Raw genomic sequence first — 24,384 nt, 5'->3', positions numbered from 1 at the left:
GCCATTGGAATGGAGAATTCTACGTAGACATGTGCTTGCCAATGGGCTGCTCTGTGTCATGTGCATTATTTGAGCAATTTAGCTCGTTCGTGGAATGGGTGGTGAGGGACGTGTCAGGGGTGAATTCAGTCATTCACTACTTGGACGATTTCCTTTGTATCGGCCCGGCTGCATCCAGAATCTGCGCGGTGCTCATGGCGACGTTGGCACATATCACTGACAGATTCGGCATTCCATTGGCGGCGGACAAGACGGAGGGACCATGCACGGTCATCAAATTTCTTGGCATAATTTTGGATTCGGAGGCAATGGAATGCAGGCTGCCGGACGACAAGCTGGAGGATCTAAAAAAAGAGGTTGCAGGTTTAATAGGTTTGCACAAAGTTCAGTTGCGGGTGTTACAGTCTGTGTTGGGAAAACTTAATTTTGCGTGCCGGATACTACCAATGGGGAGAGTGTTTAGCCGCAGGCTTGCGGCTAGCACAAGTGGCATACAATCACCAAGGCATTTCGTTAGGATCAAAAAAACGCACAGGGAAGATTTAAGGGTATGGCATACCTTTTTGGAGTCATTTAATGGCAGGGCAATGTGGATGTCGGGCCCAGTCAGCAATTTTGACTTGGAGCTCTTTACTGATGCGGCGGGTGCCTCTGGTTTTGGTGCGTTTTTTCAGGGGCAGTGGAGTGCTGGTCCTTGGCCACAATCTTGGGTAGCAGGAGGGTTCACGAAGAACTTAGTGCTGCTGGAACTGTTTCCAGTGGTGCTGGCGGTGGAATTATGGGGAGCATCTTTCAAGGATCGGAAGGTGCGTTTCCATGGTGATAACTTAGGGGTAGTGCAGGTGATTAATAGGATCACGGCGTCCTCTCCGCCAGTGATCAGGTTGCTACAGCATCTAGTGTAAGATGTTTACAATTGAATATTTTTATTCATGCTGTTCACTTACCGGGGGTGGAAAATGTGATAGCTGACGCGTTGTCTCGATTCCAGTGGGACAGGTTCCGAGAGTTGGCGCCGGAAGCGGAGCAACGCGGGGTGCCTTGTCCCGAGTGGATGTGGGACATAGCGTTAGAATCGCCGCAGGATGGATTGAGCGGTCGGTAAGTGGGGGCACCTGGTCGGCATACCAAAAGGTATGGAAGGAGTGGTTGGCTTTTGTGGCAGGGATTGGGGAGGAACCGATCGGGCAGGCAGTGAATTTGTTATTGCTATATTTCATTATTAGGAAAATGGAGGAAGGTAGGTCGGCATCTGTGATTAGCGCGAACTTAGCAGGGTTGGCTTTCCTGTTCAAGTTACAGGGACAGCCGGACGTAACAAAAGACTTTCGAGTGAGACAAGCGCTAAAGGGCTACAGGAGGTCGGTGGTGAAGCGGGACTCCAGGAGACCGGTTACTTTCGAAATTTTGGGGGGTGTTGTTGATCAATTAAAGGTGGTGTGTTCATCAGAGTACGAAGTTTTGTTGTTTAAAGTGGCTTTCGTGTTAGCGTTCTTTGGGGCATTTAGGATAGGGGAACTGGTTAGTCCTTCAAAAAAGGTAGAAGGGGGTTTGGGTTTCCAGGATGTAAAGTTGGTTAAGGAGATTTTGCAGGTGTTTTTCAAGAGGTCAAAAACGGATCAGGTTGGAAAAGGTAAGATGGTCCAAGTTTTTCCGGTTCATGGTTCCTCTTTGTGTCCGGTGGCCACGGTCAGGGAATTTTTAGCGGTACGTCCAGATTTCAAAGGTTCCTTGTTAGTACATCGGGATGGGAGTTGGTTATCCAGGTTTCAGTTTGCAGTAGTTTTTCGAAGATGTTTGAAGGGGGTAGGCTTGGAAGAAAAGGAATTTTCTTCACATTCGTTCAGGATTGGGGCTGCTACAGAGGCATCCAAGCATGGTCTCGACGTGGAGTCGGTAAAACGTATTGGGAGGTGGGAATCCAACAGGTTCCAATCTTATGTACGTCCTCATTTGGTGGTAGGAATATAAAAGAAATAAAAAAAAAAAAAGAAGGTAAGGAAGAGGAAGAGAAATATTGCAGCAAGTTTTATGGCGTTACTGTTTCAGTTATAGATGTTAGTGGGTTTTCATCACTAAATTGTTAGTGGTTAGTTTTTATTGTCTTCTTCTAATTTCAGGTTCGGTGGCAAGATTGGTCTGGATTATGGGCCATTCTTATGTGTGTTGGGGGGCAAGAAGGGGAGATGCTCGACATGGGGGCAGGCAGTTGGGGTTTAACAGGAGAGAAGTATGCATAAAATGGTTGGGGATACCGGGCATGTTATGGGGTCGATTAGTACCAGAAGTGCAGCGCCACGCCCAGCGAGACAGACCACCAGACATCTTGGTAGTTCATGCGGGGGGTAATGACCTTGGTTTGCGTACAATGGTGGATATCACGCGGGACATAAAATGTGATGTGCGGCGATTAATGGCGGAATTCCCCCATACTATTATAGTGTGGTCAGATATGGTGGCTCGCAGTTCGTGGAGAATGGCCAGGTCGGTGGCAGGCGTTAACAGGGCCAGGAGAAAGATTAACCGGGAAGTGAGCAAATTTGTAGTTAATAATGGGGGTTTGGCCATAAGGCATATGGAGTTGGAATTTGAGACCTGGAGGTACTTGAGGGCTGACGGCGTCCACCTCAATGAGGTGGGAATTGATTTATGGAACTTGGGATTGCAGGACAGGATCCAGCGAGCTTTTCGGGTTTGGGAGGGCACCCGCGAGTAAGGCTTTACTCTTAGGGTGCTGTGGCGGGCGTTGGTCTGCGCAAGGGAAGGAAGATGGCAAGTAAGAGTGGGACCTGACGTTGTATGGGTCCAGATGCTGGTTCCCGGCTAACGGAGGTTAGCCGGGAAGTGATATGGGGGCACTGCGGTCACTGGCAGTCTCTGAGCCAGCTTGTCGGCTTGAGGCCTAATTTTTGATATTTGAGATGGACTGCAGTGCCATAAATTTTTGGTGATGGCCATCGGTTTGAGTGTCAAGGTTTTATTGCCCAGACCAACGCTCTCTTTTTTCCGTAAGTTATTGTTTTGGTTATTGATGGATAATTTTTCCATAAGTTATTTTTGAAAAAGTATTTTTATATAAATAAAGTAGGCTGCTACGGCCTTTTATACCCAACGAATGGTGTGGTCTTAATTATAAGGGGTTTAAGATCAAAGGGGGGTATAGAGATGGTTAGAGTAACATCTGGTATCCAACAGTCAAGAAAAGCCTGGAGCAGCCGAACGAAATGAGGTATGTGCAAGGCGCACATGACGGAGGTAACAGGGTTAATGAATTAGAGGGTGGAGACATGGTGCCGAGGGGGAGGATAACACAGGGAGGGACTGATAAATAGGAGGCCCGCCCTGGGAGGTACAAGCAGAAAGTTGTGGAAAGTTCCCGCCCACCCTCCCTAAGGTTGTTGTGCTTTTATGTTTTGCGTGGTGGTTGTTTTAACTGTTTTACAGGTGTGAGATGAAGAGAAGTCGTGGCAGTGGCGGGCGTTGGTCTGCGCAAGGGAAGGAAGATGGCAAGTAAGAGTGGGACCTGACGTTGTATGGGTCCAGATGCTGGTTCCCGGCTAACGGAGGTTAGCCGGGAAGTGATATGGGGGCACTGCGGTCACTGGCAGTCTCTGAGCCAGCTTGTCGGCTTGAGGCCTAATTTTTGATATTTGAGATGGACTGCAGTGCCATAAATTTTTGGTGATGGCCATCGGTTTGAGTGTCAAGGTTTTATTGCCCAGACCAACGCTCTCTTTTTTCCGTAAGTTATTGTTTTGGTTATTGATGGATAATTTTTCCATAAGTTATTTTTGAAAAAGTATTTTTATATAAATAAAGTAGGCTGCTACGGCCTTTTATACCCAACGAATGGTGTGGTCTTAATTATAAGGGGTTTAAGATCAAAGGGGGGTATAGAGATGGTTAGAGTAACATCTGGTATCCAACAGTCATGCAAAAATTGACCTTACTGCTGTAGAAAGCTGCTATTTCCTCTCACAGTGCTCCTGTGCAAGAAATAAAGACTGATCGTATGTATTGAAAGTGCATGCAAACCCAAATAGGGGACATCTCTGTAAAGGCCCGTGCACATGATAGGTACACACGATACAAAGTAAAATTTCGTCCGATGAACGGTCTGCTGATTTTCGGATCGTTAGTATGGTGCTTTCGACAGCCGATTTAAATCTTTCGTACGACAAAAGCTGGATGTGCAGACTGTAACATTTTTGTCGGATGTGAACACAACGTCCGATTTTTGTTTGATTAGTACGGTTTTTGTCCGAAAAAAAATCGTAAGAGCAAGACTACGCATGCTCAGAAACAAAAGAACACATACAAAACTATTCAACACATTACATCACTTCTGAAGTTGAATTCTGTTGTACGAGAATTTTCGTATGGTGAGTAACCTCTTCCCTTTCGACATGAGACTAGCATGCAACAAAGAATTAACGACCATTCGTCCGAAAATCTGATCGTGTGTATGAGGCTTTAGTGTTGATTTCTGTTGATCTGCCAGAAATCCAGCAACCTTCTAATTTCCTGCATTGAACTGACAATGCTGCACTAAAAATCTCAATTAATCCTATCAGATTTGCTGCAATTTCTCTGTGGAATGCAAAACACCTCCCACTGTTATGGAGATAATATGAAAAGTTTGATAGGTGTTTTGTAGTCTTAACAGAGTTCCTGTCCCAGGATGACAATGCTTCTCCAAAAGAGGTACAGTACAGTGAGTGTGGTCACCCTAGGACACAAAAGTGGCAGGCTCACCGGGTGAAAATAAAGAAGAAGCCTTAAAAAAAAAAACTAGTGCAGACGCAACACCTACGGACTGGTAAGCTGCAATACATTACTTTTTTTTTCCTGGGTTCAGATACGCTTTAATAAAATTGTATACTGAGATCGATTTTAGGAAGTTATATGTACATAGCAGTAACAGTATGGGGCATATGGAGCCCAGGTGCTGCAAGCAACAAGAAATTTATTTGAACATTGCTTGCAGCAATTGGGGAGTGGCAGCAAACCAGCAGGCAATAACTACTGAGAGTTCAAAAGTGCTTGTTACTGAAAGCTGACAGGGCTGCCAAACGAAATGTACTTCTTTCTGGACAACTGTCCAAATAAATGAAAGCTTGGATAGATTGTCATAACAATATAGGATTGTCCCCAACAATCATATTATCTAGAGATTAGCAGCAATGTAAGAGTTAAGCAATGATATTATGTATTAGCACTTTAGCACAGTTTGTCATGTGTGACAGAAGAAGACTCAAGCTGGTTGGTATCACACCGAGTAGAGCTTTGTGACATACAGTGGGTTCTCATACTGGGGAAAAAAATGACTTTCTTTTCACTGACATGCTGGGAAAATTTAAAGGGAAAGTATACTGCATTCTGATCTATTTTATTTTCATCAGTGTGAGTTTATAAAATATTTAAAATCATTACATAGTTACCTAGTAGGTGAGGTCGAAAAAAGACACACATCCATCAAGTCCAACTTATGTGTGTGATTATATGTCAGTATTACATTGTATATTCCTGTATGTTGCGGTCGTTCAGGTGCTTATCTAATAGTTTCTTGAAACTATCGATGCTCCCCGCTGAGACCACCGCCTGTGGAAGGGAATTCCACATCCTTGCCACTCTTACAGTAAAGAACCCTCTACGTAGTTTAAGATTAAACCTATTTTCTTCTAAATTTAATGAGTGGCCACGAGTCTTGTTAAACTCCCTTCCGCGAAAAAGTTTTATCCCTATTGTGTATGGTATTTGTATATTGAAATCATATCCCCTCTCAAGCGTCTATTCTCCAGAGAATAAGTTCAGTGCTCGCAACCTTTCCTCATAACTAATATCTTCCAGACCTTTTATTAGCTTTGTTGCCCTTTGTACTCGCTCCATTTCCAGTACATCCTTCCTAAGGACTGGTGCCCAGAACTAGACAGCATACACTAGGTGCGGCCGGACCAGAGTCTTGTAGAGTGGGAGAATTATCGTTTTATCTCTGGAATTAATCCCCTTTTTAATGCATGTCAACATTCAATTTTCTTTGTTAGCAGCAGCTTGGCATTGCATGGCATTGCTGAGCCTATCATCTACTAGGACACCCAGGTCCTTTTACATCCTAGATTCCCCCAGAGGTTCTCCCCCAGTGTATAGATTGCATTCATAATTTTTGCCACCCAAATGCATTACAGGCAGTCCCCGAGTTACGAACACAATAGGGACTATAGGTTTGTTCGAAAGTCGAAGTTGTTCGTAAGTCACAACACTGCATTTGTAAGTCTAACTTCCGGTCGGAACACTGCGTTTGTAAGTGTAACTGCCGCCTGTGCATGGATGTGGGATGTTCTGGGCGCTTGTTATGTTATCTGGGGCGTAGTACGGCAGTGTGGGATGTGTTCGGAAGTGCTCGAAAGGTATCCAGGACCCACGTGAAGCACAAGTGGCTGGCATTTGAGGCCGTTCATAAGTAGGAGTCGTTCGTAACTCGGGTGTTTGTAACTCGGGGACTGCCTGTATTTTACATTTTTCTACATTGAACCTCATCTGCCATGTAGTTGCCCACCCCATTAATTTGTTCAGAACTTTTTGCAAGATTTCCACATCCTGAGGAGAAGTTATTGCCCTGCTTAGCTTAGTATCGTCCGCAAATACAGAGATTGAACTGTTTACCCCATCCTCCAGGTCCTTTATGAAAAAATTAAACAGGATTGGAATTGAATGTATGATTTTAATATAGTTTTTACTTTACAAAAAAATCCCCAAAAACAGGAGGCATCCATGCCACAGTGAGTGCAGTGAATGCTGGGCTGTCTTTTACCAAAGCTCAGCACCAGCTCTGCACTTGTTGACTGCTCCTGCAGACTTTACCATTTCTATAGGAAAGGAAAGGGAGGGGTCCCTCAAGTCATTTAACTTTGTGTATATTCTGGGATCTTGCTAATCAGGTCTGTATTTACTGCACAGTAATAAAGACAACATTTTAACTCTGAAGTACTAGATTTGTACTTAAAGGGGTTGTTAAACCTCAGGGTTTTTCACCTTAATGCATTCTATGCATTAAGGTTTTTTCACCTTAAACCTTTGTAGTGCAGCAGTGCCCCAGAGCCCCCCCCTTTTACTTATCTGAACCCAATCGTTCCAGTGACGGGGATGAGCAGAGCAGCTCCAGCCAAGTCCTCATTGGCTGGATTGATAGCAGCAGGAGCATTGGCTGCTGTCAATCAAAGCCAGTGACATGGGAGCTGGGGGCAGGGCTGAGTCCTGCTGTCTGTGTCAATGGATGCAGCAGCAGGACGCCCCCGCGAGAGTGCCCTCAGGGAATGCTGGTCTCCATGGGGGCACTCGAGAAGAGGAGGAGCCATGTGTGCCACTGGGGGATCCCAGAAGAGGAGGATCGGGCCCTTCTGTGCAAAACCCTTGCACAGAGGAGGTAAGCATGACATGTTTGTGTAGCGCTGGTAGATTTTTATCTACTGCTGATAGGTAAATTTAGTCTGTCGCTTATTATAGTAAGTTAGATTTGCCTCTGTTCCAGCTTGGCTGACGTTGCGTGCAGTTCCACATTGTGCCGGTGGGTGTCGTTGTCGCCATCGGCAGGTGTTGGAAAAGCAACGTGTTGAAGCGAATGAGTGCTCCTCTTTCCCGGAGATAACTCGGTGGAGGTGGTCCTCTGAGTTTCATTCTGGGAGAGGGTATTTATGGGACAGACGCCATGTTTTAGGGTTTGTTTTCAGCCACCTGCTGGCCCTCCAGGCCGACAGGTATGCACTAGGAATACACCCTCGTGGTCCTCCGTTCCGGAGGCCCGTGTCGCTGCGGCGTGTGGGTTTGCCCAGAAGCCTGTCTGGGGCCTACCACAGCAGCGGAGGAATGGTCCAGAGCTGTCTATCCTGAGTGAAGAAGCTGGACAACCGAGAAGATCCCAGGGGAGGACCCGTCATGGAAGGATCATGCAGAGTGCTGGTCTGGAGAGGGGCCTGGTGACTCGGTTGGAGGACGCATTCGGAAGTAATCTTACAGTATAGTACTGCCGGGTTGGCTTAAAGGTTCAAGTACTGTATCTGACGTTGACCACAAACCAATACATCCTGTGGCAGAGGATCGTATGGGTTTTATTCCAGATAAGTCTGTGGCAGAGACTTTTGTTAATGCTACGTGCTGGCTGCTAGGCAAGTGAGAGATGTCTATCCAGGCGGGCAAAGATTGAATCCTACAAAAGGGGGACTATTCAATTGCAAGTGTTCAATTACAAAGAATGTTCTGAAGAAATACTACAGGAAGGTATTTGAGCTTCCCTGCAGCTTTCCTACTACCTCTTTCCTGCTACTTCCCCTGTTCATTTTATTAAAGCATTGGAAAACCTACTCAAGTGTTTGGTGCTTATATCGTTCAGAGGTAAACTCAACGGAACCCTAGATCCGGTGCCGGTGAAACAGAGGTGTCGAGAGTGAAGGTAACAAGCCCGCTTAAACCAGCAGCTCCACCGAGAGTTAGTGCTACATTTGTTATTTAAAAAAATAAAAATAAAAATAAAAACCTTTACAACCCCTATATGTGAGCCCTCGCCTTGTAAAACAACCCATTCTATTTAAATAGAAATGCAAGGCAAATTTAGCACCCTCAGGTGTACAGAGTAAGGAAATTTAGTTGGCCTCCTCTATAGGCAGAGCAGCTGGGGTTAATGTGTTTGTGTTAGCTAGGCAGAGCTCCAAGGGCTCGGTCTCTGCTATCTCCCATGGCTTCCAGAATGTGCTGTATAGTTCTGGAATTTAGAGGGTAGTGGAACAGAGATTAGGCCTGAATATTTATGGAGTCTCCTCCAATCCCTGGGTAGGTAAGGCCAAGTAGGTGGGGAGACAGGCCATAAATGTTCTGAAGCCTGACCATGCGGGAGTCCAGGGTCCAGTTGCCGGGAGGGGGCCCATGTGCTGGGGGCTCTGCCCCTGGGCAGAAGGAAGAAGCTAGTAAGAGAGAGAGAGCTGAAGACTCACATCCCTACCCAGCCTCAGCTAAGCTTAGCTGGAGCACCCCGACAGTCAGGAGCTGGGCCTGTTTAGCAGGAAGCCTGTGCAGCAGCCACCGGGACTTCAGGATTACCTCAAGAGGGACTAAGTGAATAAACTTCATTCTTCACATCCCAAATGTTAATTCCTAGCAGCAGAAAGTTAGCAAGTCCTCAAGTTCTGTTCAAGTTCTACAGTTCTGGGCATCCCATATTTCCACTTCCCATCCAAGTTTTAATCCCCTAAATAAACAAAAACAAAACAAATATCCCCTGGACTAATTTTTGAGTTTGTAAGAAAAGCCGAAAATCAAGCAGCCCTTATGGGGGTAGCCCTAAACAAATGAATATATATATATATATATATATATATATAGATTGTCAGTATAAGTCTGACCACTGGAGTACAGATAGGCTGTGCACCCAAGTAGAATGCATAGAAGCAAACTGACCACGCTGGGAAGGATGTGCTTCCATGTCCTGACGTGGTCAGTTTAAAATAGGAAAGCAAGGGGACTGGGAGAATCACCAGGAGGTTCACACAAAGGAAGCAATACAAAGAGAACAGGATACTTTTTAATGCAAGTACATGGTAACACAACAGACACATATCAAAAATATAAAATGTTGGGATAGAGAAAGCTTATATTAGATTTTAGTGATTGCATTCAATCCTTTTTGCACGGATTGACTCCTAATTTAGCTTTGCTATTTTTTTTTTCTCCACAAACTTTACAGCTGGCAACCCTACTACCTAAACCAGGGAGCTAATTTGTGGAAGGTTGAGTTTTGTGTCAGTCAAGACAACGGCATGTCTCTTATCACCAGCCATACTTGAAGAGAGGTTTGCCCGACCATGGGCAGCTTAATTCTGCCTGTCAAATTTTAACACATTTCCTGATTCTTTCAAATTAATAAGCAACACATCCAAGCATTATAAAAGTGTGCTAGACTCATCAATCATATAATTAGGCACATTAGAGGGACAAGGAAAGTGCCTTCCAATATAGATTTTCTTGAAACAGCTCAGCTCAGAACTAAACTGTTTAAAGGTTCAAAATTGAGGTTGTAGGGAAACAATTTCTGGATGGAAATTTAAAGAAAGCACGTTGAATGAATACGTTTTGCTTAATATCAATGCATGTGTCAATTTCTTTTAGTACTAGGTGACAGTTGATGAGGGATAACCCAGTAACCTTGTAACCCCAGTGCAAGTTCAGAGATCACCTGATGTGTTCACTTGTTCATCTAATGTTACATTTATTCAACAGAGCTAAGGGCCAATTTACACTGTCGAAACAAGAAATTGTAGAGCAGCCGAAGTGATTTACTGCTCCAGCCACTCTGCATTGCTGGCTGGCTAGGGGGCAGCGTGGTTAGTGATTTAGTGTACCACACGGCTTCAGTTTTTTTTTTGTTTTAACCACTTCAATACAGGGCACTTTCACCCCCTTCCTGCCCAGGCCAATTTGCAGCTTTCAGCGCTGTCGCATTTTCAATGACAATTGCGCGGTCATGCAACACTGGAGCCAAACAAAATTTTTATCATTTTGTCCCCACAAATAGAGATTTATTTTGGTGGTATTTGATCACCACTGGGTTTTTTTATTTTTTGCTAAACAAGTAACAAAAATACCAAAAATTTTGAAAAAAAAAAAAAGTTTTTCTTTGTTTCTGTAGGTAAGTAAGTTTTCTGTTTTACTGACAGGCACTGATGAGGCAGCACTGATGGGCATTGATAGGCAGCACTGTTGGGCACTGATAGGTGGCACTGATGGGTGGCTCTGATAGGCAGCATTGATGAGGAGGCACTGAAAGGCATCCCTAATGGGCACTGATTGGCATCCCTGGTGGACTCTAGTGGGCATACCTGGTGGGCTCTAGAGGGCATCTCCGGTGGGTCTGCACTGATAATCAATATGCTGATTATCAGCACAGACACCCCCTGTCAGCAGGAGAGCGCCTGCCCAGCTTGCACTCAGAGCTGGCACCCGATCCACACCTAGAGGTAATCAAGCAGCGGGGGGGGGGGGGGGGTTACGCTCCCTAGAGCGAATCTCTATTTTGACACACCACACCACATCGCTGATCGCCACACCGTGCGCCCCGGTGGGCGACTTACCCTGCTGGACATCATATGACGCCCAGTCAGGATAACTTAACCACTTTGCAACCATCATTCTGCTAAATGGTGGGTGGGAAGTGGTTAAACAAACTTTATATTAAGTGTACAAAACAAACACTGTATACAACACAATGTCAAACTGTGTGATGTGCTGCGCAACATTGCAGTGCGATTCGGGCCACTGTGCTGTGATAAAATGAAGCATGTCTGCATTTTATTGCAGCATGCTGCAGTGTAGCGCTAGGCTGCATTGCAGTGTGAATGGGGCACACGGGGAAACAGTTGTTTCCCGTGTGCCCCTGCAGTGACAGACATTTTACACTGCAGTAAAACATCCGTCACCACACATAGGGGGTTATTTATGAAAAGCAAATCCACTTTGCACTACAAGTGCGCTTGGAAGTTCAGTCCCTGTAGATCTGAGGGGAAGATCTGAAATGAGGGGAAGCTCTGCTGATTTTATCATCCAATCATCTGCAAGTTAAAATGCTGATTTTTTATTTTCCTTGCATGTCCCCCTCAGATCTACAGCAACTGCATGTGAAAGTGCACTTTGTAGTGCAAAGTGGATTTGCCTTTCCTAAATAACCCCCATAGTGTGAATTGGCCCTAAAACTTTCAAAAATGGAGCATGTATCTAAGATGTATTTTTAGGCTTGGATGGAATGGGGAAGGGTTAGAGTTTCTGTTAGACTTTAACTGCTGTTTGTGACCAAGAGATTTATTTTCTCTCTTTGTACTGTGACTATTGTCAGCAGGACAGAAAGTTAAGGGAAGTCCAAAATGTTATAGCTGTCAGAACAGAACAGTATGTAGGCAGAGCTATCCAGGGTCCACTTTCTGTATACTGTTTATGCCCCACAGTCCACGCAGACCTCCATGTTTGCACAAACTTTCACAGATGGTGGGTTAGAGACCCTTTTCACCCCATCCCTGATTAATTGACATAGCAACCTCCCTTATGCCTGGGCACCTCTCATGCAGAGCCCTGCAGGTAAGGGCTCCATAGCTCCAGCAGAACACCTGAGGCCCATGACACATAGGGGCTCAGGTCACATGGTGCATGTTCCATTGAGGGGAGGATCTTTTCTCACCACAAGGAGGGCAGCTTCTTCCTCTAACCACTACCAGCTCTTAGCAAATAAGGTTTGCACTTGTCGCATAAGACACACTGGGGTTGATTTACTAAAACTCTAGAGTGCAAAATCTGGTGCAGCAGTGCATGGTAGCCAATCAGCTTTTAACTTCAGCTTGTTCAATTAAGTTTGCCAAAAGAAACTGGAAGCTGATTGGTTTCTATGCAGAGCTGCACCATATTTTGTACTCTCCAGTTTTAGTAAATCAACCCCACTGTTTCCCAGGTATTTGCTGTGCAAATCAAACTCCATCTCTTGAATCACACATCACTCCTTAGTCATTACATCACACTATGTGGAGGTTGATTTTTCCAATAAACTTCTTTACTTTCATTCGTTGTACATGTTCCATAGCAATGGTATAAGAACAGATATCATTACATTATGTTAAAGTGGTTGTAAAGCTAAAATGTTTTTTACCCTAATGCATTCCCTGCATTAAGGTAAAAAAAAGTTTTGCCAATGGCTCTACCCCCTCCCGCCCTTCCCGAAACATTTACTTGAGTCCTGTATCGATCCAGTGTTGTGCCTGTTTGCAGTTCCTCTCCCCTGTCTTTCTCTTCTCACAAAAGGATCAGGCTGGAGTGGGCGCCATTGGCTTCTGCTGCTGTCAGTCAAATCTTGTGGGCAGAGAGCGGGGGGGGGGGGGGGGCAGTGCACTGATTATTAGTGCAGCCCTAGCCATCAGTGCCAATCCGTGTCCATCAGTGCAAAATATCAGTGCCCATCAGTGCAGCCTATCAGTGCCCATCAGCACACATCAGTGAAGAAGAAAAATTACTTATTTGCAAAATTTTATAACAGAAACAAATAAAAAGTTTTTTTTTCAAAATGTTTGGTAATTTTCTTGTTTGTTTAGCAAAAAAAAAAAAAAACAGTGGTGATTAAACACCACCAAAAGAAAGCTTTATCTGTCTCAAAAAAATATAAGAATTTTCAGATGGGTACAGTGTTGCATGAAAATTGGCCTAGGCAGGAAGTGGATGAAAGTGCCCAGTAGGCTAGTGGTTAAAGATTCCATAGGATTGATAAGCATTTCCATGCAATGGCCATTCTTTAACTGTGTCCAGCAAAATGGAAGGAGGGAGCATTGCTGTACTCACAATTATTATTACACTTTCCCAGACTTCTTCCTAGTACTGATTTCAGGGCCTCAGCCCTTAACTCCAGACTAGGCCTTTTCCCCAAAGGGCAGAACCCACACACAGTCCACCTATATTCTGGATTTTTTTCCTGCAACAACCTGCAACTACTGTATATCCCTCCAATCCCTTAAATACTAGGGAAAACCTCTCTCTCCATCTACATGGCGAGTTGTTTGGTAAGGGGAGGTAGCCCTTTTCAACACATGGCCTACTTAACATATGGTACGCTGTCATGACATGCATGAATATTGAAAGCCCCCAACACACAATTGCAATATTACCCATCTAGCATATACAGCAGAAGACATATTACCAGTACTTCAATAAAGAGTGGCAAACAATATCACACATAACACGTACAAAAAACAAAAATAAACATGTTTAACACGCAATGATCTAAAAAGTTTCCTCTACAAATAATAACAAGGGTTGGTCTATAATAGGGTAAGGCAACTGTACAGGGAGGTACAAGTCTTGCCCCATTGGTCTAACTTGTATCACTCAGTCCTTAAGGATATGTCTCCCCAGATTCAGTTCATGATAACATGTCATAAAGTCCAAGGTGTTCCAGTAAATTTTAGGTACCTGAAGGAAAGCATACTGTACTTCCCGCCCCTTTTGTAGGCAATCTAGCAATGCTTTTGGGAGGAGATTTCTAACTCATATTTGACCTGAACATGGGCATTAAAGAACCGCAATAAAGGTGCCTAGTGTAGCCAGAGGAACCCACTCTGGGTTAGGCCCCTCCTGTAACCCTTTCTTGGTGCTCAATGAGAAGGGAAACATGGAGGATTTGATTACTATTTTGCCACCTTGACCTGCCCCGCCACCTTACAAGCTTGTCAGTTGTACTCCAGCTCTTAGCCCTGCCAGGTCAGCCTCAACCCTAAGCAACTTGTGGGAAGCAGCCTAACCATCTTTACCTGCTGTATGTCGTATGGCCTCATGGGGTAATAGGGACCTCCATAAGAAGATTATTGGTCTAAACCCACTGTTGACACTGCTGGCTCCATCAATGTTACAATAGCAGGTATGGCTCCCTTGTCCTGATATCCTATTTGCAGATGCTGGGCAGCCTCTTGTTCTGGGAGCAACTCAAAGAATAAAGTCCAAACAGACAGACACCATGCCTAGGAGCTGACCTCTTCAGAGGGTGTAAAGCAAATTCTGCAAAGGGGTAACAATGGAATATGACATGTATACTGTCAAAGGGCAAAGCAGCCACAGGTTGGAAATGGAGACCAGTATCCAGCAGAGGCAAGCTCTCTCTGTGTAGCTCCATGCCTACAGCTCCAGTGCTTTTCCCAGTGCTTCTCCAAGTATGGCTTATCTACTTACTTATCTCCTTCTCTTCAGTATCTAAATTTCTCTACCACCCTCCTTAGGAATGCCCATGCAAGGATAGTTGTTTAACTACTTCTAGCAGAGTGGAAGGAGGGCACATTGCAGTACTCACAATTATTATTAAATTTCTTCAGTTTGTTTCCTAGTTCCCATTCCAGTGCCTCACCCCTAAGCTCCAGACCAGGCCTAACCCACAAAAGGGACATAATGACATCATCGAGATCCACCTAGAGCCAGGGAAGAGGTGAAGAGGAAAAAAACTCCGCAAAATAACATAGTTTACCTGAAGACATCTGGTTGTGGGTTAAAAAAAATCTAAGTAAAAAATACACACTGTGGATACCTCCAGGAGTGGTCGACAAGGGATATGAGAGCTCAGAGTAAAGCTTTAAGGTGCAAGCTTTTTGACTATCATTCTCACTCTAGCTTCAGACCTAATATACAGTGCACTATATCACCAAAAGTATTGGGACACCCGCCTTTACACACACAATAACTTTAATGGCATCCCTTTGCAGCTATAACAGCTTCAACACTTCTGGGAAGGCTGTCCACAAGGTCTAGGAGTGTGTCTATGGGAATGTTTGACCATTCTTCCAGAAGCACATTTGCGAGGTCAGGCATGATGTTGGATGAGAAGGCCTGGCTCACAGTCTCCGCTATAATTCATCCCAAAGGTGTTTTGTCAGGTTGAGGTCAGGACACAGTCCGCCGTCCCAAACTCACTCGTCCATGCTTTGTGCCCTGGTGCACAGTCATGTTGGAACAAGAAGGGGCCATCCACAAACTGTTCCCACAAAGTTGGGAGCATGAAATTGTCCAAAATATCTTGGTATGCTGACGCCTTAAAAGTTCCCTTGACTGGACCTAAGGGGCCAAGACCAACCCCTGAAAAACAACCCCACACCATAATCCCCCCTCCACCAAATGATTTGGACCAGTGCACAAAGCAAGGTCCATAAAGACATGGATGAGCGAGTTTGGGGTGGAGAAACTTGACTGGCCTGCACAGAGTCCTGACCTCAACCCAATAGAACACCTTTGGGATGAATTAGAGCGGAGGCTGTGAGCCAGGCCTTCTTGTCCACATCAGTGCCTAACCTCATAAATGCGCTTCTGGAAGAATGGTCAAACATTCCCATAGACACACTCCTAAACCTTGTGGACAGCCTTCCCATCATTGTTGAAGCTGTTATAGCTGCAAAGGGTGGGCCAACTCAATATTGAACCCCATGGACTAAGACCGGGATGCCATTAAAGTTCATGTGAAGGCAGGCGTCCCAATACTTTTGATAATATAGTGTATCAGAAGCCATCAGGTAAATTGCTACTTCACTAGATGCATGCTTGTCACTATAGTGAAACAAGGATGGGAATGATAGCCTTGGAACTAGCACCTTCATAAACAAGTCAGCAAAACAAGCTTCCATATTTGACAGCTAAAATTGACAGCACCGAATTTTCCACTGCCACTAGGCCAGTTTCCTAGGAAGCAGTAATGCTGAATGCCTGCGAAAAGAAAATATGAGAAGGATGCTATGCAGGATTTACAGGATGAAGGTCAGTACTTGCTGTACTATGGGTGACGGATCCGCTTTTGCTCCAGTCTTGAGTTTTTTATACATCAGCCCTGACACCGAGACTGTCTGTTGTATTGCAAATGTAGATTAGGACACAAATGGGAATGCTCTCAATCAAAAAGCCCAAAAAAAGAGCTGATTACACTATGATTTTTTACTTCTCTGCAATATTTGAAGCCCTGTACAAACTCAGAGCTTAAGATGCCTGAAAAGAAGAAAGTGCCACAGAGAGGGGGAGGTGAATGTGGAAAAATCTGCGGTGGAAGGAAAATTTATCAGCAATCTAAATAAAGAGACTGGCTGTCATTAGGTTTTCCACCGTACAACGCTCTCATATTTAAAGTCTTTCTTCACAGTTAAAGAATAGTTTCTGTCATCGCTGCTTTTTTACACTTAATATTTCAGCAGCGGCAAAAAAACAGCAGATTTTGACAATGATAAGACGACCGAATAAAAATGCAGTCATATCTTAAGGTATTCTGTCATGTATCAGAATATGTGTGGAAAAAAAACCTTTGATGGTAGAACCACTTTCCAGGTATTGTATCATGCTTTAGCTCCAGGGAAGTAACACAGCAAAAGGCATATCTATACTGACCAAAAATAGATTGTGGCACATTAGAGGAAGAATAACAGCTTCCATCAGAGGCTTATCACTGATCACCTTTAAAGGGACTTTTCTGTAATGACTGAATCTCAGACCATTCTTAGTAATAGTGCCAAAGGTAGCCTGTCTCTTCCTACCTTATGGACATACTTGCTATCCAATGTGGCTTCCTATTCTAGTGATGGTCCAATAAAAATGTGTAGAGGCCTGACAGGGCAGCCAGCAGAAATGTTGGGGCCCTTTACACCACTTTAGGCCTGGGCCGCCAATATTCCCCAGTGCCCGCCCACTGGCCGTCCCATCGAATCCGCCCACTGGCCACCCCACCGAGTCCTTCGGTGCACCCACTTTTATTTTAATACTCTTATCCCAATGTATCTCCATACCCACCCTGGATTATCCACATCTCTCTCCAGGAGAGGGATGGATGATTCAGGGCGGGGATGTTAATACATTATGGAGAGGGATGGATGATTCTGGGCGGGGATGTTAATACATTATGGAGAGGGATGGATGATTCTGGGCGGGGATGTTAATACATTATGGAGAGGGATGGATGATTCTGGGCGGGGATGTTAATACATTATGGAGAGGGATGGATGATTCTGGGCGGGGATGTTAATACATTATGGAGAGGGATGGATGATTCTGGGCGCGGGATGAGAATAATGGAGTTCAGTGGTGACTGGTGCTCTATCGTGGGGGGGGGGTTGGGGAGACGGACCTGACCCCCTCTACCCCCCATTGCTCTAGCACGCCACTACCCGCCAGTCACCACCTCCCCACCCCGGCTCTCCTACCCTGTGTTGGAGATAATAGGGGGCTCGGTGCAGGCTCCATGCCCAGGGATGTCAGATGAGGTCGGCGGCAGGTGGGTATCTATGTCGGTGTGGATCGATGAGGTGTCCAACTTGTTGCAGGGGCGTTCGGCGTGTGCTCCTCTCTTCCACAGCCACAGGAGGAGCCGACAGCACTCTGCATGGAGGGGCCCTAGGATCGGACTTGGCGGCTGGTGGGTAAGTCTCTCGGTCCTAGGCCGTGCGTCTCCTCCCTCCTCGGCCAATGGGATCGCTTCTCCTTTTAGCCAATCGGGAAATGGGTCCACTTCCTGATTGGCTGGGAGGAGAATCAGTGTTACAATAGCGAATATTCATTCGCTATTGTCCCACACCTGGGTAGGCTTCCCACGCAGTGCTCTGCGCCCCAAGCCCACCCTATTTTGAAGCCTATTAGAGCCTCTGGCTCTAATCATGTGCTTCAAAATCCCCCATTGGAATCCATGTGTCTGGCACCCTGCATGTAGATTAGGGGGCCAGATGCATGGATAGGGGGGTCGGGGCCCCTAATGGACGGGCCGCCACTGAGCGTTACATTGTGAAATTGGATGAGGATGATTTTGGGTGGGGATGTGAGTTACATTGTGAAGAACCTCTCCCCAACGTAACTCTCATCCCCACCCAAAATCATCCTCATCCATTTTCACTGGTCCACTCCAATCTACAGCACAACTGAATGCCACTGCACACTGGTGACTTACCCTCCATGCTGCTCTCTGTCTTGCATCTGTAATGGATGCACCTGAGAGGGCTGTGTCCACTCCAACCACCGACGAGACTGACCACACCCCCTCCCCGAGTCCCACCCCGCCCCGCCTAATTACAATACTAGTAACCTAGCAGCAGGCTCCGCCTCAACAGTAAAGGAAGCAGAGTGAGTGCAGGATCACCTTCGGGGAGGGAGGGAGGAACATGGAGAGGAGGAGACAGGTGGCGGCTTCTTGTGTATGTGTTATTCTCTATTGCAGGTGCCGCGCGGCCAGCGGCTACCTGCTGTGCTAAGTCTAATGCCACGTACACACGGTCAGAATTTCCAACAACAAATGTTCGATGGGAGCTTGATGTCGGAAATTCCGACAGTGTGTAGGCTCCATCGGACATTTTTTGTCAGAATTTCCGACAACAAAAATTTGAGAGCTGGTTCTCAAATTTTCCGACAACAAAATCCGTTGTTGGAAGCGCTCGGTCTGGTAAAACTAGCGTTCGTAATGGAGATAGCACATTGGTCACGCTGCAAATTTTTAAATCTTTTATTGCAGCGCATTCTCTTCTTCTTTATAATGCTAGAATAATGAAGTTGTTTTGCTGCTGATATTCACACATATTCGCCAGATTTCCAGAATAATGTTTATAATTTTTGTTTATAGTGATCTTTTTTTTTTTTAAATCAAGATCTCCTGATTTTTATTTTTTTGTAGTGATCTCCATAATTTTTTTTTGTTGTTTTGTGTGTCAAGTTACCACAACACCATTATTATCTTGTATTTTTTAACCTCAAGAGGTTGGTTGGTGTTGGTGTTTCTTTTTAATTTGACATTGTATTTTTGAAATGTACCTGCCTACTCACAAACTGTCCTTTTTTAATTAAAACACATAGTCAATGATTTGTTCAAAAAAATATACATTTATTAAGGGGTCATAACAAAATAAAGAGGAAGGCAACGCTGGATAAACTGGTGAAATTAGCGAAGCCTTTGTACCCCAGGGCACACATCAACTATTTGACAGGCAAAATTGGTAGCCTGAGGAATCCATTTAATAGGGAGCACAATCCGGTCCAGGACTCTGACAGATCAGGAACAGGAGCAGATGACATATATGTCCCCAGGCTGTGGGCTTACAACAGCCTGCGTCTTTTGCCAGACCAGACCGAACCCAGGCCATCACTCTCTTGTCGTCCTTCCATGCTTCCTTCTACGCTTGCTTTCAGGCTGTGGCTCTGGTGTTGGAGTTGTGGCAGAAGGTGGAGGAGGAGGAGGATGGTCCAATTCACACAGGTGGGTTTTGCTTGTGAGTTCTCCCCTCAACCCCTTATTTAGGGTCATATATCTATCACTTTCTCACAAATTAGGCGTTGACCCGCCTCCATTTCCTGCATTTTGTTGGCAGCCATAGGCCTCAAGAAGACTGGGGGGGGTTCTGAGGGCCGCAGAAGCCTGCCGAATTAACCCAAGTGCTGACTCCTCCACGTTCCTCCCCTTCCTGGGCCTCTTTTGTTGAAGGCAGAGGGGAGGGACCTGGGATTCGGTCAGGTTCCTGGGCCCGGACACCTCCTGGCTGCCACTTACCCCCGCTACCTCCTGGCTGCCACTTACCCCTGCCACCTCCTGGCTGCCACTTTCCCCTACCACCTACTGGCTGCCACTTTCCCCTGCCACCTCCTGGCTGCCACTTTCCACAGCCTCCACTTGGCGGAGGCTTTCCTGTGTATGAAAAAGGGACATCATTTTAGTTATTATTATTATTATTGTTCATCAATCACACACAATTTTGAGAAATATGTTGAATAATGCTATACCTGACTCAAGCTGGGCTCCTCCACATCTTCTTCCTGGGTGGAAGGCCCAGGTTGGACGTCGGAAGCCTCAGCTGGGGTGGAAGGAAGGGTTGAGAGTGATGGCCTGATTTTAGTTTGGTCTGACAGAAACCGCAGTCTGTCGTAGTACCAGAGCCTGGGGACATAAATGTCATCTGCTGCTTATCCTGATCTCAAGGAATCCTGGACCTTCTTGCGCTCCCTATTATATGTGCTCCTCAGGCCACCAATTTTGAACTTCAAATAGTTGATGTCTGCCGTGGGGATCTGCGGCTTCACAAATTCAACAATTTATCCAGTGCTGCCTTCCTCTTTATTCTATTAGTATAAAAAGGGTGTTTGACCTGCCACAATCAAGGCAGCTCTCTGTACATATCAATGAATTGTGGGAGGAAGTTGTGATCGTTGAATCGATCCATTTTATCTGCAGGACACAACACAAGACAAACCCTAATGTCAGGCTAAACTTTCATAATATTGTCCCAATATAGGCCTCAATCCCTAAGCAGTATAGGCCACTGATGCCCCAAGTTAAAATTGTACCTTCATTATTATGATCGGCGCTTCCGATACTCCTGTTTCCGCTCACAGATCGTATGTACGGCACATGCATGTTCCGCTTTATATACACTGCGCATGCATTAAACTCCACCTGCCCCTGACCTTCTTTCTAGTATATTCCCCGCCTCTTCTCTTTCAGCACAGTGGGAGAGCACATGGCGGTGAAAGAACAAGTGCATGAAGACACCAGCAGCAACGACGAAAGCCCGGAGCCACGAACGTCCCGATCCCAGAGGAGATTTAAGGCCTCAAATATGGCCTTTGGAGAGATGGTGGAGATGGTGGACATCTTGAAGAGGGCCGACTATGATGGGAAGCATGGACCTTACCCAAAGCCAAATATGAGAAAGGCCAAGATCATGACTAAAGTTGTGAGAAGTCTGCACAGGAATTTTGGGGTACGACGATCCAAGGATCAATTGAGGAAACGATGGTCAGACCTGAAATTGAGGGAGCATGATCAGTACAGAAGGATCAAGAGAGTTCTGCAAAAAAAGTATTTGTCCTGTGTGCTGTCCCAACGGGGCATAGAATTTATATAGATTGTTCTGTAACCATTTTCTATGGACGTTTTATATTTAGTTCACATGCTGCCATCTAGTAAACTTTGGTGGTAATTCACTTGTTTTCTTATGTTCCTTTTCCCTGATGTTATGACACACTTCCTTTGTATGGAATGCTCCACCCTTCTTCCTGTTATTGTACTTCCTGTGTCATGGATGCAGCTACAAGCCACATGTAGCAGGGCACATGTATTCTGCATTGTAAGCTACAGACAATATCATCTTTTGACCGCATAAATACTACAACCTATTCATCTGTTTGTATCCTGTCATCTGCTGTAACCTGATGTTCAGAATAAAAGCAGCTTTGTGGATGGAATCGGTATTTGGTGAGTTCAAACTATCTGATGAGGATTGCCTTCAGTGATTATATCTTATACAGGCCAGGCATAGAGGTCTCACAAGGGATAACACACAACAATCGGAGTCAGAATATCCTGTGTTCCTATTATTAAGTGTTCTTGCATAGCAAGACCACCTAGAAAAGGTACAATTTCTGGGGAAATTGTGAAAGTGTTCTTGCCTCTACAACTGGAGTGGGCGGAGTAACTGGGTGGGGTGGAGTGGCTTGAGTAACTGTGAAAAGTGTTAAAAAGCTTAATATTTTAAAAAGTATAAATAGTAGTAAAAAAGTTCCATCATTCGCTGAAAGAGCTGAACATTTTTTTCAAAAGTAATTTTTTTTTTCAAAAATGAATTTTTTTTAATCAAAAATGATTTTTTTCTTCAAAAATGATTTTTTTTTTCAAAAGTAATTTTTTTTTTCAAAGGTAATTTTTTTTTTCAAAAATGAATTTTTTTATTTCAAAAATAATTTTTTTTCGAAATTATTATTTTTTTTAAAGTAATTTTTTTTTCAAAAATAATTTTTTTTTTCAAAAATATTTTTTTTTCAAATATATTTTTTTTTCAAAAATAATTTTTTTTTTAAAAGTAATTTTTTTTTCAAAAATATTTTTTTTTTTCAAAAATAATTTTTTTTTTTCAAAAATATTTTTTTTTTCAAAAATATATATATTTTTTTTCAAAAATGATTTTTTTTTTTTCAAAAATTATTTTTTTACTTTTTTCAAAAATTACTTTTTTTTTTCAAAAATATTTTTTTTTTTACATGGGGCGGTCATAATGTTTTGGCTGATCATGGGGTGGTCATAATGTTTTGGCTGATCATGGGGTTGTCAGCTTTTGTCACTTCCCACTCTAGTTTTGAACATTTCGCCATTCATTCCTATGGGACCAATTTCGCCGCAAAAACGTCATTTCGTGGACCATTCGGCAAAACATTCCACAAAGTAATAACACACCAATCGGGAACAATCCGCTCGTTTCGGTATATTATTTGTCTCTGTAGTGTGAAAACTGTGGGAGGAGTCTACAAGCATTATCAAGTCTAGCAGATGAAGTCACATGCATTTGGGGTGTCTCAGCATCTTGTGTTTACAACCACTGTTTCCTAGCAACGCTCATGCCCTGTTTATGCTTCCCAAATACTGCTTCATCAAAACTGCCCCATCAGAATTACCCCATCAAAACTGCCCCATCATATTCCTCTATTATAAATCAGTACATGGTGTGTCTGTCCCCTCCCCCGGGCTCTGTAATCAGCTGAGATGCTCCAGCCACCTCCCCCCTGTGTATAACAGAAGCTTTGGTAACCATGGCAACAAAACAAACACTAATGCCGCGTACACACGGTCGGACTTTTCGTCTACAAAAGTCCGACAGCCTGTCCGACAGACTTCCGACGTACCTTCGGCGGACTTGCGGCAGACTTTCTTACGAACGGACTTGCCTACACACGACCACACAAAAGTCCGACGGATTCGTACGTGATGACGTACACCGGACTAAAATAAGGAAGTTCATAGCCAGTAGCCAATAGCTGCCCTAGCATGGGTTTTTGTCCGTCGGACTAGCACACAGACGAGCGGATTTCGGGGTCCGTCGTACTTACGACGTAAAGATTTGAAGCATGTTTCAAATCTAAAGTCCGTCGGATTTGAGGCTAAAAAAGTCCGTTGAAAGTCCGGAGAAGCCCACACACGATCGGATTACCAGCCAGCTTTAGTCCGTCAGCGTCCGTTGGACTTTTGTAGACGAAAAGTCCGACCGTGTGTACGCGGCATAACAGTACACTCTGATTATTGGCTAAAATTTCCTGAAATGACCTCTAAACAAATGGCCGTATTTTAAAAACTATACATCCTACAGCGAAGATCTTTATATTGTGAGAATCACAAGACCCAGACCTAGATTTTGATGTATAGTATGTCTCTGAAATATTAAAAATGAAGGCACGGTCGCAGTTTAGAAATTGCCCTTCAAATTTGGAGGGGGCTAGAGTGTAGTTTCAATGAATGTCAATGGACGGCGTGAGTTGCAAACAAATGGTCATATTGTGAAAACTATCAGGACTATGGCTTAGCCGTGGACATGTTTAGTGGCAGCAGGGATAGCTGAATGTTTTGATATAAGATTTGTGTAGGTGGGCTTGAAAATGAGGGAGTGGCGGCAGTTTAGAAATCATGTTCTGATTTTCCAGCTTTTGTCATCTCCCACTCTAGTTTCCCCATTCATTCCTATGGGACCAATTTCGCCGCAAAAACGACGATATTTCGTGAACCATTCGGCGAAACGTTCCACAAAGTAATAGCACACCATTCGGGAACAATCCGCACGTTTCGGTATATTACTTGTCTATGTAGTGTAAAAACTGTGGGAGGAGTTAGGGTGGTAAATTTGGCTATAATAATAAGAATAATATATATGTGAGATAACAGTAAGTGGTCTTGCTATGCAAGAACACTTAATTACTGTTATCTCACATATATATTATTCTTATTATTATAGCCAAATTTACCACCCTAACTCCTCCCACAGTTTTTACACTACATAGACAAGTAATATACCGAAACGTGCGGATTGTTCCCGAATGGTGTGCTATTACTTTGTGGAA

This window comes from Aquarana catesbeiana, linkage group LG03 (genome assembly GCF_042186555.1).
Source record: "Aquarana catesbeiana isolate 2022-GZ linkage group LG03, ASM4218655v1, whole genome shotgun sequence".
Lineage (NCBI taxonomy): Eukaryota > Metazoa > Chordata > Amphibia > Anura > Ranidae > Aquarana > Aquarana catesbeiana.
Note: the sequence above shows the minus strand (reverse complement) of the source record.